The sequence below is a fragment of the Lissotriton vulgaris genome, chromosome 5 (genome assembly GCF_964263255.1).
Source record: "Lissotriton vulgaris chromosome 5, aLisVul1.2, whole genome shotgun sequence".
Lineage (NCBI taxonomy): Eukaryota > Metazoa > Chordata > Amphibia > Caudata > Salamandridae > Lissotriton > Lissotriton vulgaris.
Window position 1 is genome coordinate 2,031,717,685 of NC_141693.1, and position 13,531 is coordinate 2,031,731,215.

Sequence of the window (13,531 nt, forward strand, 5' to 3'; positions counted from 1 at the left end):
TCCCACTCGTGTTGTACTACACCTCTATCAGCTCCACATGAAGCCATCCAGGCCCTGCATTTTTCTATTAATGCATCCTATACCGTCCCGTTTATGGGCGTGCTCATATATAGACCCCCGGGGCCCAGAGTGGATTTTAGTCAGCATCTGCTTAGCATTTTAGAACCCTACTTTGGTTATGAGTCCGTTACAGTTTTGGGAGACATGAACTTTCATTTAGAAAACTCAGAGGCAAAAGACACTCTCTGTCTCCTAGACACTATCTGCATGCGGCTTGCAGCAATTAGTTAAAGGTGCTACCCATCAGGCGGGTCATACGCTAGATGGGGTCTTTTCGAATGATAGGCGTTTGTCAGCTGATGCCCCCTTACCGCTCTCCTGGTCAGATCATTTTGCTATCCCGCTGCAATTGGACACCACTCCTACTAATATTATCCCGAAGGGTCCCAGTAAAATGGAACTCAGGCGGAATCTGAGGAAGGTTACCAATTATCTACTGGCTCCTTTAATTTCCACCTTGGCAATCTCGATGGATGAGGACGTAGATTCGGCGGTACGGAGTTTTGAAGATGTTACCTCTGCCGCCGTGGATGAGCTCGCACCTTCTTCTTTGCGTTACACTGCTAGAAAAAGGCCGTCGGCCCCCTGGTATGCCGAGTCTTTAAGGCTGTTAAGACAAGGCTGTAGAAAGCAGGAACGTTGTTGGAGATCTAGTGGGAACACACAGGACAGGATAACTCATAAAACCCTTCTGAGGGAATATAGGGCGGAGGTTATAAGAACTAAGCAGGAATATTTCTCAAACCTCACCGGGGCTCTCACTTCGCCGAAAGAGCTCTTTAACATCGTCGACTCTCTGATTACCCTGAAGACCCCTGATCCTGTCATCTGTTCGCAACAGCTATGTGATAACATAGCTAAATTTTTTCATGACAAAATTGCTAGAATTGTCTCGGCCCTTGAGCTCCAAAGGACTCCTGCATCTTCCCCTACCTCTCCTATCTCTCGGATCCCTTCCCCTCATAGGGTCTGTCAGACCTGCGAATTCGACCTTGCTGTCTAGCTTTCCCCCGCTCTCCTTACAGGAACTGGAAGTCCTCTTAGATAAGACCAAGTCTGGTTCACCTCTTGACCCTTGTCCTCTCCATCTTCTCAAACAATGTAAGGAAACTCTCCTGCCCCCGTTACTTCAGATCATGAATAAGGCCCTGAGTGAAGGCATCTTCCCCTCCCAATGGAAGAAAGCGGTGGTGAAGCCGCTCTTGAAGAAGCCGTAGTTGGACCCGGTGGTGCTTAAAAATTTCCGCCCCATCTCTCTGCTCCCAGCCCCGGCAAAGATGCTGGAAATCCATCTACACCAGCATCTTTCTTCCTTTCTGGAATCCTCTGGTCTCCTGGATCATTCGCAGCACGGTTTTCGGAAGGGTCATAGCACGGAATCCGCCCTGACTGTGGTGCTTGACAACATCCGCACCACAGTTGACAAGGGTGGAAGTACGTTGCTGATCCTGCTGGATCTTACAGCTGCGTTTGATACCCTGTCTCCCCTCGTTTTAACATCTCGTCTGAGGGAGATAGGGATGGAGGGGCCTGCTTTAAGCTTGCTGGCTTCTTTCTTGGACCAGAGGGAACAGAGAGTGAAGCTGGGAGAGTTCCTATCTCCATCCCTGCCGCTGAAGTGGGGGGTTCCACAGGGGTCGGCGTTAAGACCGACCCTGTTCAACATCTACGTGACCCCCCTGGCCAGGCTTATTAGATCTTTTGGGATGGAGGTAGTGTCATACGCCGATGACACTCAGATCTTGCTGTCCCTCGCCCAGCCTGTCAGTTCTTCTGCCTCCAAGTTTAGACTCTGTATGGAGGCAGTCGCCCATTGGATGATTGACAATTCATTGCGGCTAAACGGCGAAAAGACGGAGATCCTTGTGTTCGGCGAGAAGGAAGACATCTGGTCGGCGGAATGGTGGCCCGGATCCCTGGGGGCCTGTCCGGCTCCAACTCTCGCAGCACGAAATCTGGGGGTTATGATTGACCCTTCCCTCGACATGGCCCTCCAAGTAAAGCGGACCATCTCCACCTGCTGGGGCATCATTGGAACCTGCGGAAAATCAAGCACTACCTGTCCGTGCAAGCCCGGAAACAAACTGTGGTAGCTTTGATAACATCTCGGCTTGATTATTGTAATGCCCTATACGCGGGAGCCAATAAAGGCCTGTTGCAAGGTCTTCAATCGGTGCAAAATGCAGCGGCGAAGTTTGTAATGGACCTTCCTAGAAGGTCATCAGCTACCGCCGCCAGGAAATCTTTGCACTGGCTTCCTATTGATGCCAGGATTTCATTTAAAGTGCTTTTCCTGGTGTTCGGAGCCTTAAACAGAAAAGAGACCGGAGGTGTAAAAGATCTCCTGATTCCCTATGTAATGTTATGTTATTAAAATATTTCTAAAGCGCGCTATCACCGATTGGTTGCTTGGCGCTGTGATCAGCAGTAACATGAACATAGAGGGGGGGGTGTTTATGAAAATGCTTGCCTGAAGAGCCAGGTCTTCAAGGCTTTCCGGAAGGAGAGGAGGTCTTGACAATTCCGGGTCTCCACAGGGAGAGAGTTCCGCATGCAGGAAGCAAGGGTAGCAAACCTACGGCCTCCTGCGCGCTTTAGTTTGAAAGAAGGCGTCTGCAGGAGGCTCTGATGGAGTGAGCGTAGGTTGCGGGAAGGGGTATATCTGGAGATCAGTTGGTTAATGAATGAGGGGCTTTTACAGTATAGGGACTTGAAGATTATGCAGCCAGTCTTAAAGGCACAGCGTTGGGCCACTGGGAGCCAGCGTAGTTTCCTTAGGAGGGGGGTGGCTGCCTGACGCCTTGGTTGGTTCAGGATTAACCTTGCGGCATGGTTCTGTACCATCTGGAGTCGCTTAACTAGGTAGTTGGGAAGACCTAGGTAGATAGCATTCGCGTAGTCCAGATGGGACAGTACCGTAGAAATCACAACCTGGGTGATTGCCTCGGGTGTGAGCAGGCGACGTACCTTCCGGATTTTTTTCAGTTGGAAGAAGCACTTGGAGACCACCTGACCTACTTGCGTTTTAAGAGATAAGTCACAGTCCACAGTGACTCCAAGTGTTTTAGCTGACAAGGAGGGCGTAGGGGCTTGGCCCAGTTCAGAGGGCCAGTAGTGCGGGCCCCAGTACTTGCTGCTTTCGCCGGTCAGGACTAGCTCGGTTTTACCCGGATTTAGTTTGAGCTGGTTCTGGTCCATTCAGGTTTTAATGAAGCTCATGGTAGACTGGAAGTGCCGTATGGAGTCTTCGGTGTTGTCGATGGTAAAAAGCAGTTGTAAATCGTCTGCATAGTTGAAGACTCTCACCTGATTGTCTCTTAAGGTCTGTATCAAGGGAAGTATGTACAGATTAAATAGGTGGGGAGACAGGGAGGAGCCCTGTGGTACTCCACAAGTGATGGCCTGTTTGACGCCCATTAAGTCACCAAGGCGTAGAGTTTGGTTACGGTCTGTCAGGAAGGATCTCAGCCAACCGGCTGCTAGGTCCCGGACACCGGCTTGTTCGACACGGTCGGCCAAGATGTTGTGGTCGACCGTGTCGAAAGCGGCCGAAAGGTCCAGGAGCACCAGGGCTTGTGGGGAGCGTCTGTCGGCACAGTCGCGCAGGGTGTCCAGAACTGTCGCGACTACTGCTTCAGTAGAGTGTGCAGGCCGAAAGCCTGCCTGGTGGGGGTCAAAGCAGGAGGATTCCTCAAGAAAGTTAGATAGGCATTTGGCCACGTGTGCCTCCAGAACTTTTGCCAAATAAGGCAGCAGCGAGATAGGTCGGAAGTTGGCTTTACAGGCTGGATCTGCCCCAGGTTTTTTTAGCAGCGGAATGACTATGGCTTCTTTAAATGCTGCGGGGACTAGGCCAAGAGTCAGGGAATTGTTCAGGAGTGTAAGGGCAGGGGCTGGGTGAGTCAAGAAGCACTCTTTTAAGATGTGGGGCGGGCAGCTATCTGAGGGTGCACCAGATTTTACTCTTGACAGTAATTCCCGAAATTGGTCCTGGGTGATGGGTGGGAAGCTACTCAGGGTGTTATGATTAGGCTTGATTGTCATACCAGATGTGAGGGGGGACACCGGTCGAGGAATGCTGGCTTTGATGTCCAGTATTTTGTCGATAAAATAGACGTTAAGTGAGTCACATGGAGACTGAGTGGGGATGATCTTGGGTCGAACCGTGTCTAAATTTGTAAGGTCGTTGAGAATGGAAAAGATGTCCTTGGATTTATTTGTAGATTCCAGAATTTTAGAGGAAAAGTAGGACGCTTTCGCCGCCGAAATGGCAGTCATGTATTCTTTCCTTGTTTTAGTGAAGGTCCTTTTTAAATCAGGGTCGTAATTTCGACGCCACTGACGTTCTAATTGCCGTAAGGCCAATTTCCTTGCTTTTAAATCAGTGGAGAACCACCGGTTGGCGTCGGCACGTCTTGCCAATTTGATTTTTTTAAAAGGGGCATGAGAATCCCTGGCCATGTTTTGCCAGTTGGTGAGCATGGAGACTGAGGAATTAATCTCATGTTGAGGAGGAGGGATGGTGTTGGCTAGTGACTCTAGAAAGGCTGTTTTGTTGATTGAGTTCCAGTTCCTGACTAACCCCCCTCCGGCTGGTGCGGTAATAGTCGCAGGGACGATGCATAGATTAAATTGAAGGAGTGCATAGTCAGACCAGATGCAAGGTAATATAGATGGGGCAGTTGTGCAGGTGGTGTTAGACCACAACTGGTCAAGGATGTGGCTCTTGCAGTGGGTGGCGAAGGAAATTAGTTGGTTAAAATTTAGGTTGGATAGGAGGTCCGACAATTCGGCTGAGTGGGGGCCTTCCAGGGGATCTTTATACCATTAGTTTAGGTCTCCTATCAGAAAGATTTTGGGGTGTTCGAGTGGTAGGTTTGCAAGTTGGTCGGCTGGATTCATAGGAAATGATGGCATCGGGGTCGGGGGTCTATACACTAGGACACACGCAATTGTCGAGTCAAGGGTGATGATTTTCAACACAAGATTGTCTATCCCCTCCAGCGAGAGGCCAGTAAGGGAGGTGACAATCAAGTTGGAACGGATAATAGCTGCAACTCCTCCCCCTTTCCCGCTGGTGCGATCTGCGTGGATGATGTAATAATTGGGTGGGAGCGCCGCTATTATATCGAGGGCAGAGTTGGGAGTCAACCATGTCTCCGTGAGCAGGAGGATATCTGGTTTCTCTGTGTCCAGCAGGAGGAAAATGTCCAACTGATGTTTTACCAGGGAGCGAGTGTTTAGGTAAAAGATGGTGAGCGGTGGCTAGGAACAAAACAAAGTTGCGCGTTTATAAGTTTTATTTCATTCATTCATAATCTTAACTCACTTTCCAGCCCGCCGCCTGCGCACCTTTTTGTCTTTTTGGCCCAGTTCTCATTTCATAGATGGCGCGGCTCTAACTATAGTCACAGGGCTCATCTATTGTTATTTGCATTTAATGATTAAAGCTGAACCATCTCACAGCTGATGGACAATGCCACATGTGCCACACTTCAGTAAGTAGACTTCTATGCCCTGTTTGTTGTAACACAAGCGTCACCACTGTCCACCAGAGATACTTTGATAATGCCCTTTGTTCTGTAATGATGCTTTACATTATATTTTGATCACTATTTCAGCCTTGAGAAAGCCCCAGGCCTCCGGACAAATGGGGGGAGAAACACGTGTCTTGAGCACTTCTGCCCTCACTGACTTAGATCACAATATGGCCTTGTATGAGTGAACCCTGTGCTGCATGCATTCTCTTCCATGAGATGCTTTGTGGATAATTTGGAAGCCTTGAGAAAGCCTCAGACCTGCACACGAATAAGGGGTGAAACACGTGTCAGATGCACCATCTTTGCCTTGTATGGGCACCAAATGCAATCGATTATCTCAACGCTGAAACGGACTCGTCCACGGTGTCGGTTGTAGATGTCTCCTGCTCTACCACTGTAGCATTTGTCCTATTGCTGTCATCAATACATACAAGTGAAAAAACTCATTACATGTCCTCTGGCCTAATAGTACAATGAAGATGTTACTGTAAATTGCTCGAACAAAGGATTCTGGCTGTCAACCCCTCACACTCCTTCTTTGCACCCTGAAATGGTCTTGAATTTTGCTGGAAGAGTCAATATTCTTCTTTTGAGAAATGGCCTTATGTGGATGGTCTTTACCACAGATACATTCAGCAAAGGATTCTCCATAAACATTTATTCAGGAAGCTCTTACCTACTTCCCTGGCACAAGTTGTCAAAAGGATATTTTTGAAGGGTTTTTGGGGGGCCGGCTTTGAAACTATCATTATGGTCTGCTTGCCTTTAAAGGTTGTGGATTCTTCCTTAGTGAGTTGAAGGTAGCAAGAGATGGCTGATTGACTGTGTCTGTTTTTGTGGAGGTGTCACTGTCTGGGAAAGAACAATTGTTTCTTTGTTTATTAAGGTGGGCCTCTAGTTGTATCATTTTTAGATTAGTCACAGAAAGCTTGAGATACAGCACTAAGAGTTGAATAAACCTGCAGGATGTTGTGAAGTCCTTTGAGGGACAGCCCTTTTGCATTACGCACTTGGAGTAGGATTGGGGTTTTGCAGGTCTGATCGCTGCTTCGTATGATCATTCACAATGATGTAATAGAGTTCTGCCTTTTTCATCTTACGATCTCTTCAAGTTGTAGGACGCAGAGGGGCAGATTTACGAGGTTGTGCCGCAGCGTAGCACCGCAAGCCCTTTGGCTGCGCCACGCTGCGGCACTTTCAGAGCACAGGAATGCAACATATTTACAATGATATGTCGCATTCCTGTGCTCTTACCTCCGCTGGCGCACAAACTGCAGCCATGCGCTGGCGCAGGCCCCCTTGCACCATGATGCAAGGATGACTGCGTCGTGGCGGGATTTTTTTGTGCCAGAAGGGACGCCTTCCTGCACAAAAACAATCACTACAGTCATGTTCCTCTTTCAATGCGAACTGCAGAATGCAACACACATTGAAAGAGGAAAAAACGAGGAGAAATGAAAACATTTCTCCTTGTTGCGCCTCACTACGCCACCCCTAGGGTGGCGTCGCATACTGACGCATTTCCAGGTTTACAATTCCTCCTAAAGTTGGAGATGTGTCTTATTCCACAGGTGTTGCGTGGGAACAACCACAGCAACACCAATGGAACGCCCATTTCATGCAAAGTGCTGCGTGTGAAGGGGCCGTATTTACAAGGACAGGAAAAACTACGCAGGGTGGCTTTTCCTGTCCGTGTAAATATCGGGCAAAGAAATGCGCTGCCAGAGCGTCACAAAAAGTGGCGTACGCGCAGCGCAAGGGTCTTGTAAATCTGCCCCAGAGTTTTCTCTCTCTTTTAGTTGGTATTTTCAATGTTCTGTGTCACACTTCAGGTTGTACTTGTTTGAGGTCTTCAGTGGTGTAGGAAAGTGCCCTTTTTGTATGAAAGTGCCCTTTTTGTGTGAAAATGCCCTTTTTATAGGAAAGTGCCCTTTTTGTGTGAAAATGCCCTTTTTGTATGAAAGTGCCCTTTTTGTATGAAAATGCCCCTTTTGTATGAAAGTGCCCTTTTTGTGTGAAAATGCCCTTTTTATATGAAAGTGCCCTTTTTGTATGAAAGTCCCCTTTTTGTATGAAAGTGCCCTTTTTGTATGAAAGTGACCTTTTTGTATGAAAATGCCCCTTTTGTATGAAAGTGCCCTTTTTGTGTGAAAATGCGCTTTTTATAGGAAAGTGCCCTTTTTGTGTGAAAATGCCCTTTTTGTATGAAAGTCCCCTTTTTGTATGAAAGTGCCCTTTTTGTATGAAAGTGCCCTTTTTGTATGAAAATGCCCCTTTTGTATGAAAGTGCCCTTTTTGTGTGAAAATGCCCTTTTTGTATGAAAGTGCCCTTTTTGTATGAAAGTGCCCTTTTTGTATGAAAATGCCCCTTTTGTATGAAAGTGCCCTTTTGTGTGAAAATGCCCTTTTTATATGAAAGTGCCCTTTTTGTATGAAAATGCCCTTTTTGTGTGAAAATGCCCCTTTTGTATGAAAGTGCCCTTTTTGTGTGAAAATGCCCTTTTTATATGAAAGTGCCCTTTTTGTGTGAAAATGCCCTTTTTGTATGAAAGTCCCCTTTTTGTATGAATGTGCCCTTTTTATATGAAAGTGCCCTTTTTGTATGAAAGTGCCCTTTTTGTATGAAAGTGCCCTTTTTGTATGAAAGTGCCCTTTTTGTATGGTTTCTCCAGTGAGGATGGTTTTTGACTCAGAAAGTGCACTGAAGCCTGCTACCCAGGCCCCCGTGCCAGGCTCTCTCCATAAAATATGATGCATGTGAATTGGTAACCCCTGGCGAGGGCTTTAACCCCCTTATAAATCCTTGTAAGTTGTACCAGTCGTACCCAGGGCATGGGAGTTAAAGGGGTCACCAGGGCCTGAAGCACTGATTGTGCCGCGCTGAGTGGCCCAGGTAAACAGATGACAGGAGGCTGCCATTGAAGACTGCAGGAGTCTGCAAACGACTCGAACTGAACTTTGCCCTCACCATGGGTGGCAAGGTCACAGCACTATTTTTAGTGCATGTCAGACACTCCTAAGGTAGGCTGCCTGAGCCCAGGAGGCAGTGTGTGTTATATTAAAAGTGTGGATATATAAGTACAAGCTTATATGTCCCTACAGTTGCCTCCTTCCATTGGGGCTACTCTAAGTGCACTGTTCAAGGGGTGTCACTGGATAACATGGACCGGCACCCGGGCACCCCCAAGTTGCCAGATCCATTATGGCCCCACTGACAAATGTGATGTTTGGTTTCAAACAGCGTGTCTCATCAAACCTGAGTCTTTCCTAGAGCTGAATGTAGTGTTGCATGTGACAGGCACCCGAGACCCAGGCACCCAGCACCCAGCAACCTTTGAGGTTGTCCACCTAGTTGCCCCAGACTTTTCTGTGCCCTGGCTGACAGCCTGCAGTTGCTGAAGCCAGATAGGAATCAAACCCCCTGCCAGGTGGTGTGAACTCTCTCGGGAGTCAGAAACAAAGTCCTGCCTGGGCGGGAGGCTTCACCCCCCTCCCCAAGAGGATGGCTAGAGATGTGGCATATCAGAGTGTGAGCTTCAAAGCTCTCCCCGCCCCTGATCTGCAAGCGGCTTCCTCCCAGGAGAGGAAAATCCCACCTCCCTGCCCCAAGGCACATTTGCAACCCGGGCAGGCAGGAACATTAGATAGTCAGGAGGTTTATACCCTCAGAAGGCTAGCCACATCCCTTAGGTGGGATACCTGGTCTGTCCAGCTGAAAAATGGTCCTGCCATTTTTAAAAGTGGCACAATAGAGGCTGCTAGTTAAAAAAGGTGCCAACCTCCCCAGGAAGTGGTCACCGAAGGGGCAGATTCGCCACTGGGGCTGGTGCTCAAGGAGTTTTGCCAGAGTGGGGATGTTTGTGATTGGTCAGAATGTGTTCCGATCCTCCGGGTCAGTTGAGGGTTTTTAAGAATAGGCAGCACCAGACCGGACTTTAAGCAGTTGGGGATTTCACCTTGAAAGGGGGAAGCATTAATAATCTTGGTCCAGAGAGGGACTAGGGACCTTATCAGATCATTGAAGAAAAAAGAGGGGAGGGGGTCATTGCGATGATTAGAGGGTTTCAGGGTAGAAAGAATGTTCAGAATGGATGTGTCATTGAAGGGAGCGAATTGACTCCAACAGGCATTGTTTTTTGGGGAGCGACTTGCCACCAGCTGGGGCTGCGAGGGGAGGTCATAGTCTGGTATGAGTGATAGATCAATCAGGGCCGAACTTAACTCCGAATCGATCTTGTTAGCTTTTTCGAGGAAGAAGGTGGCAAAGATGAGTGTTGACTGTGTGGTAGTGTTGTTGGATTAACGTTTAATCAGATCAAACATCATTTTGGGGCAATTTTTGGCACTGTCCAGTTGCTTTTCTGAAGAAGGACGCTTTGCCGTTCTGATGTGTTTGCTGTACATACTTCTTTTCAGCCTCAGGAGCTTAAGGAGTTCCGGCGATGGAGAGGATCTCCAAGCGCGTTCTGCTAATCTAAGGTTGCGTCTGTCTGAGTTTAAACTGTCATTGAACCATGGATTGGAATCATTGTTGAACTTTCTTTTCAGTTTTAGGGGAGCCATTACATCGAGAGTTGTAGTAGTGTTCAGTGAGTTCATGAACATCTGACATGACCGTAGGAGGAGGCAGGGCCAGATTACAACAAGAAATTAGCTTATTCACTTTTGTGTTTTGCAACGTTCTTTCCCCGTGTCTTTGTTTCTTGGGTTGGCCTATCTTGATGTTCCAACATTCTAAAACGAGGAAGGTGATATAGAAGTGGTCCGAACAGTCGCATGGGGTAATCGATTCCAAATGAATGGAGTTGGGGTTCGAGATGATTAGGTCCAGGGTCGAGCCTAAATTGTGCGTTAGGCTGACACAGAATTGAGTCAAATTGAGGTCCACCAGGAAGTTTTTAAGACTATTCACCGCCTGATCATTTGGGTAATTCCAATGAAGATTAAAGTCTCCTAGGAATACCTGGGGACAAAGTCGCCCCCGTATGTTGTGTGTGGAGTAACTGATAATGTCTATTGAGGATATTCACATGTAGAGAGAGCTGCAGAGGGAGATTGCTTAGCTGAGACTGTTATGGAATATACAGGCGATGCCCCCATCTGCTCCCTTAGCTCTACCAAGTCTGATTACGTTGTGACTCGAGGGGACTAGGATGTGAGGACAGGTCTTGATGAGTCATTTAGCTAGGTTTCTGTGAGAATTAGGAGGTCGGTTTCCCGATTTAAGATGAGGCCAGGGATGTCAGTAGCATGTTTCATCGCAGATCTACAGTTGGGCAGGATGCATTTTAGATGTGATTTGGAGTCAGTGTGACAAGGCTGGGTAATGTGAATTTGCCTAAGGTTCACCATTGACCCTGTTTCTCTGACCTGGCAGTTTGGGCTGGACTGTTCCCATGAGGCACAGGGTCAAGACTGATTTGCATAGAGCTGGGTCTGAACTGGGGTGGCAGAGTGGGCTAAAGACTGATGATGGATTCAACCCAGATCTGTGACTGGGGGTGAGTGGTTGTAAAGTTTCAGTACTCAGTCCATCATCTTGCTCTGTTTGCTATGTTCGCCCTAAGTGGCCAAGTGTATGCCCAGACGTAGGTCCGTTGCTCGCTGTGCCACAGGATTCATGTTAGCCTGGCTGAAGAGTGGTGAAACCCAGGAAACTGTCCCATGATGCTTGTTTCCGGTCCAGGGAGGACCTGGCCTGGCAGTTCAGGCTGGACTGTGCCCATAAGGAACAGGCTCAAGACTGATTTGTATTGTTATGTTATAAGGTTTTTATTGTGCGCACATATCACCCAGAGGGGTCTCAAAGCGCTGTGGCGAATACAAATGAAGGTGAAGATTGACGGCAAACAGGGAAAGGAAAAGCAATCAAAAGCGCCAGGTTTTGAGTCGGCGGGGCGTAGTATGTTAAACAGCTCTTTATTGATAGAGGCCATCAGAGCATTTCCATGGTCCAGACGACTGATTATTAGACCCTGAACGAGTGGTTTCCTTGATTCCATTGGAGTCGATTGGAAGATTTTACGTAAGTTTTGCATTATGCCATAACAGGTACTCATGATATGACTTACATGGTCTTTCGTGGACGGAGGCTCCAAGGTTACGTCCCTTGGGCTTCGGAGATGGACAGGGGCGAAAGCTCTGAGGCCACCAGTCGTTGGATCAAAGTTCATGGGCTTTTCCGAATAGAATTACCTCTGTCTTACTTGCATTAAGCTGAAGATGGGTGGTTTGCATCCAAATGTTTATGTGAGTCATACAGCTTTTTAATCGGCTTCTGGCATCTTTTGGTGTGGGACGAGAGTGATTGACATCTGAGTGTCGCAAGCGCTTGACACTACATTGAACCCATAAGATCTAATTACCTTGGCCAGAGGTGCCTCATAGAGGTTGAAAAACATAGAACTAAGTATTGATCCCTGGGGGATTCCTTTTTCTACCATCCGACTCCAAGATATGCATATGACAGGGTCAAAACTGGGGTGGCATAGTGAGCAAAATAACGATGGATTGAACCCAGATCTCTTGACTGGGGGTGAGTGGTTGTAAAGTTTCAGCGCTCCGTCCATTATCTTGTTGTGTTTGCTATGTTCACCCTAAATGGCCAAGGTTATGCCCCAATGTGTGTCCCTTGCTCGCTGTGCTACTGGATTCAAGCTAGTCTGGCTGATGAGGGGTGAAAGCCCGAAGCCGGTCCCCGGATGCTTGTTTCCAGTTCAGGGAGGACCGGGCCTGGCAGTTTGGGCTGGACTGGTCCCATGATGAGGCACACGGTCAAGACTGATTTGCATACGGCTGGGTCAAAACTGGGGTGGCAAAGTGAGCAAAATAAAAGATGGATTAAACCAAGATCTCTTGACTGGGGTTGAATGGTTGAAAGGTTTCGGCACTCCCGACATCATCTTGTTGTGTTTGCACACATTTAAGAAGTCCACACCTCTCCAAAGCACTCACCTGTGACACCAATCGAAGGGATACACAGCCACTCAGAACACTCATCTGTAAAACCCATCAAACGCGTCCACAGTCATACAATGAACTGACCTGTGACACCCATGGGGCACTCACATGTGACACCCATCAAAGAGGACCATACCCCTCTGGGGCAATCACCTGTGACACCCATTAAAGAGGTTCACACCTCTAAAGAACACTTACCTGTGAGAGCCATTGAAGGGGTTCAAACCATCCAGATTAATCACCTGTGACACCCATCGAAGGGTCCTAGTCATCCAGAACACTCCCCTGTGACATCCATTAAAGAGGTCCACACCTCTCCAAAGCACTCACCTATAACCCCACTGAGGGGGTCCAAGCCACTCGGAGCACTCACCTGTGAAACCCATCAAAGGAGTCCACAGTCATCCTATGACACACACTCGTGACAGTCATCCGAAGGGGTCCACACCCCTACAGAGCTCTCACCTGTAACTCCCATTGAAGGGGTCCATGTCTCCCCAGAGCACTCACATGTGACACCCATTGAAGGAGTCTATATCTCCCCACTGAACTCACCTGTGACTCCCATTGAAGGGGACCATACTAGGCCTGGGCGGAGTTTCGCTACATGGTACTTCGTGAAGTGATCGAAAAACTCCATGCTGCGCGGAGTTTGGTAAGCGGCGGAGTTTGTTAGGTCATGTGCATTTGCGTTGATTTTTAGCACTGGGTGTTTGTCCCAGCATGAACACCCGTCATGTGCAGCGCAAGAGGGCGCTGCTTCTTTCTGACGCTCGAGTAGATTTTCTACCCGAGCGGCTGCTTCCTCAATGTGAACGGATATTTTCTCAATGCGTGCGACCGCCCGTTTAGAGAAAATTCGCTGGGAGGTGGGCTAGCGATGGGTTTTACTTAACATTGGCAGCCGTGAGCGTGGAAAAAACTCTGCGGTTTTCGCAACTCTGCATGCTCTGCAGAGTGTGGAGTGCGGA

At 48.1% G+C, this 13,531-nt stretch overlaps 1 protein-coding gene across 1 annotated transcript in view; it reads right to left on the bottom strand.

Moving 5' to 3' along the window:
- LOC147718071 (adenylate kinase isoenzyme 5-like) overlaps window positions 1–13,531 on the bottom strand; it is a 312,172-nt gene that overhangs the window by 84,657 nt on the left and 213,984 nt on the right. The gene's annotated exons all lie outside the window — the stretch shown is intronic.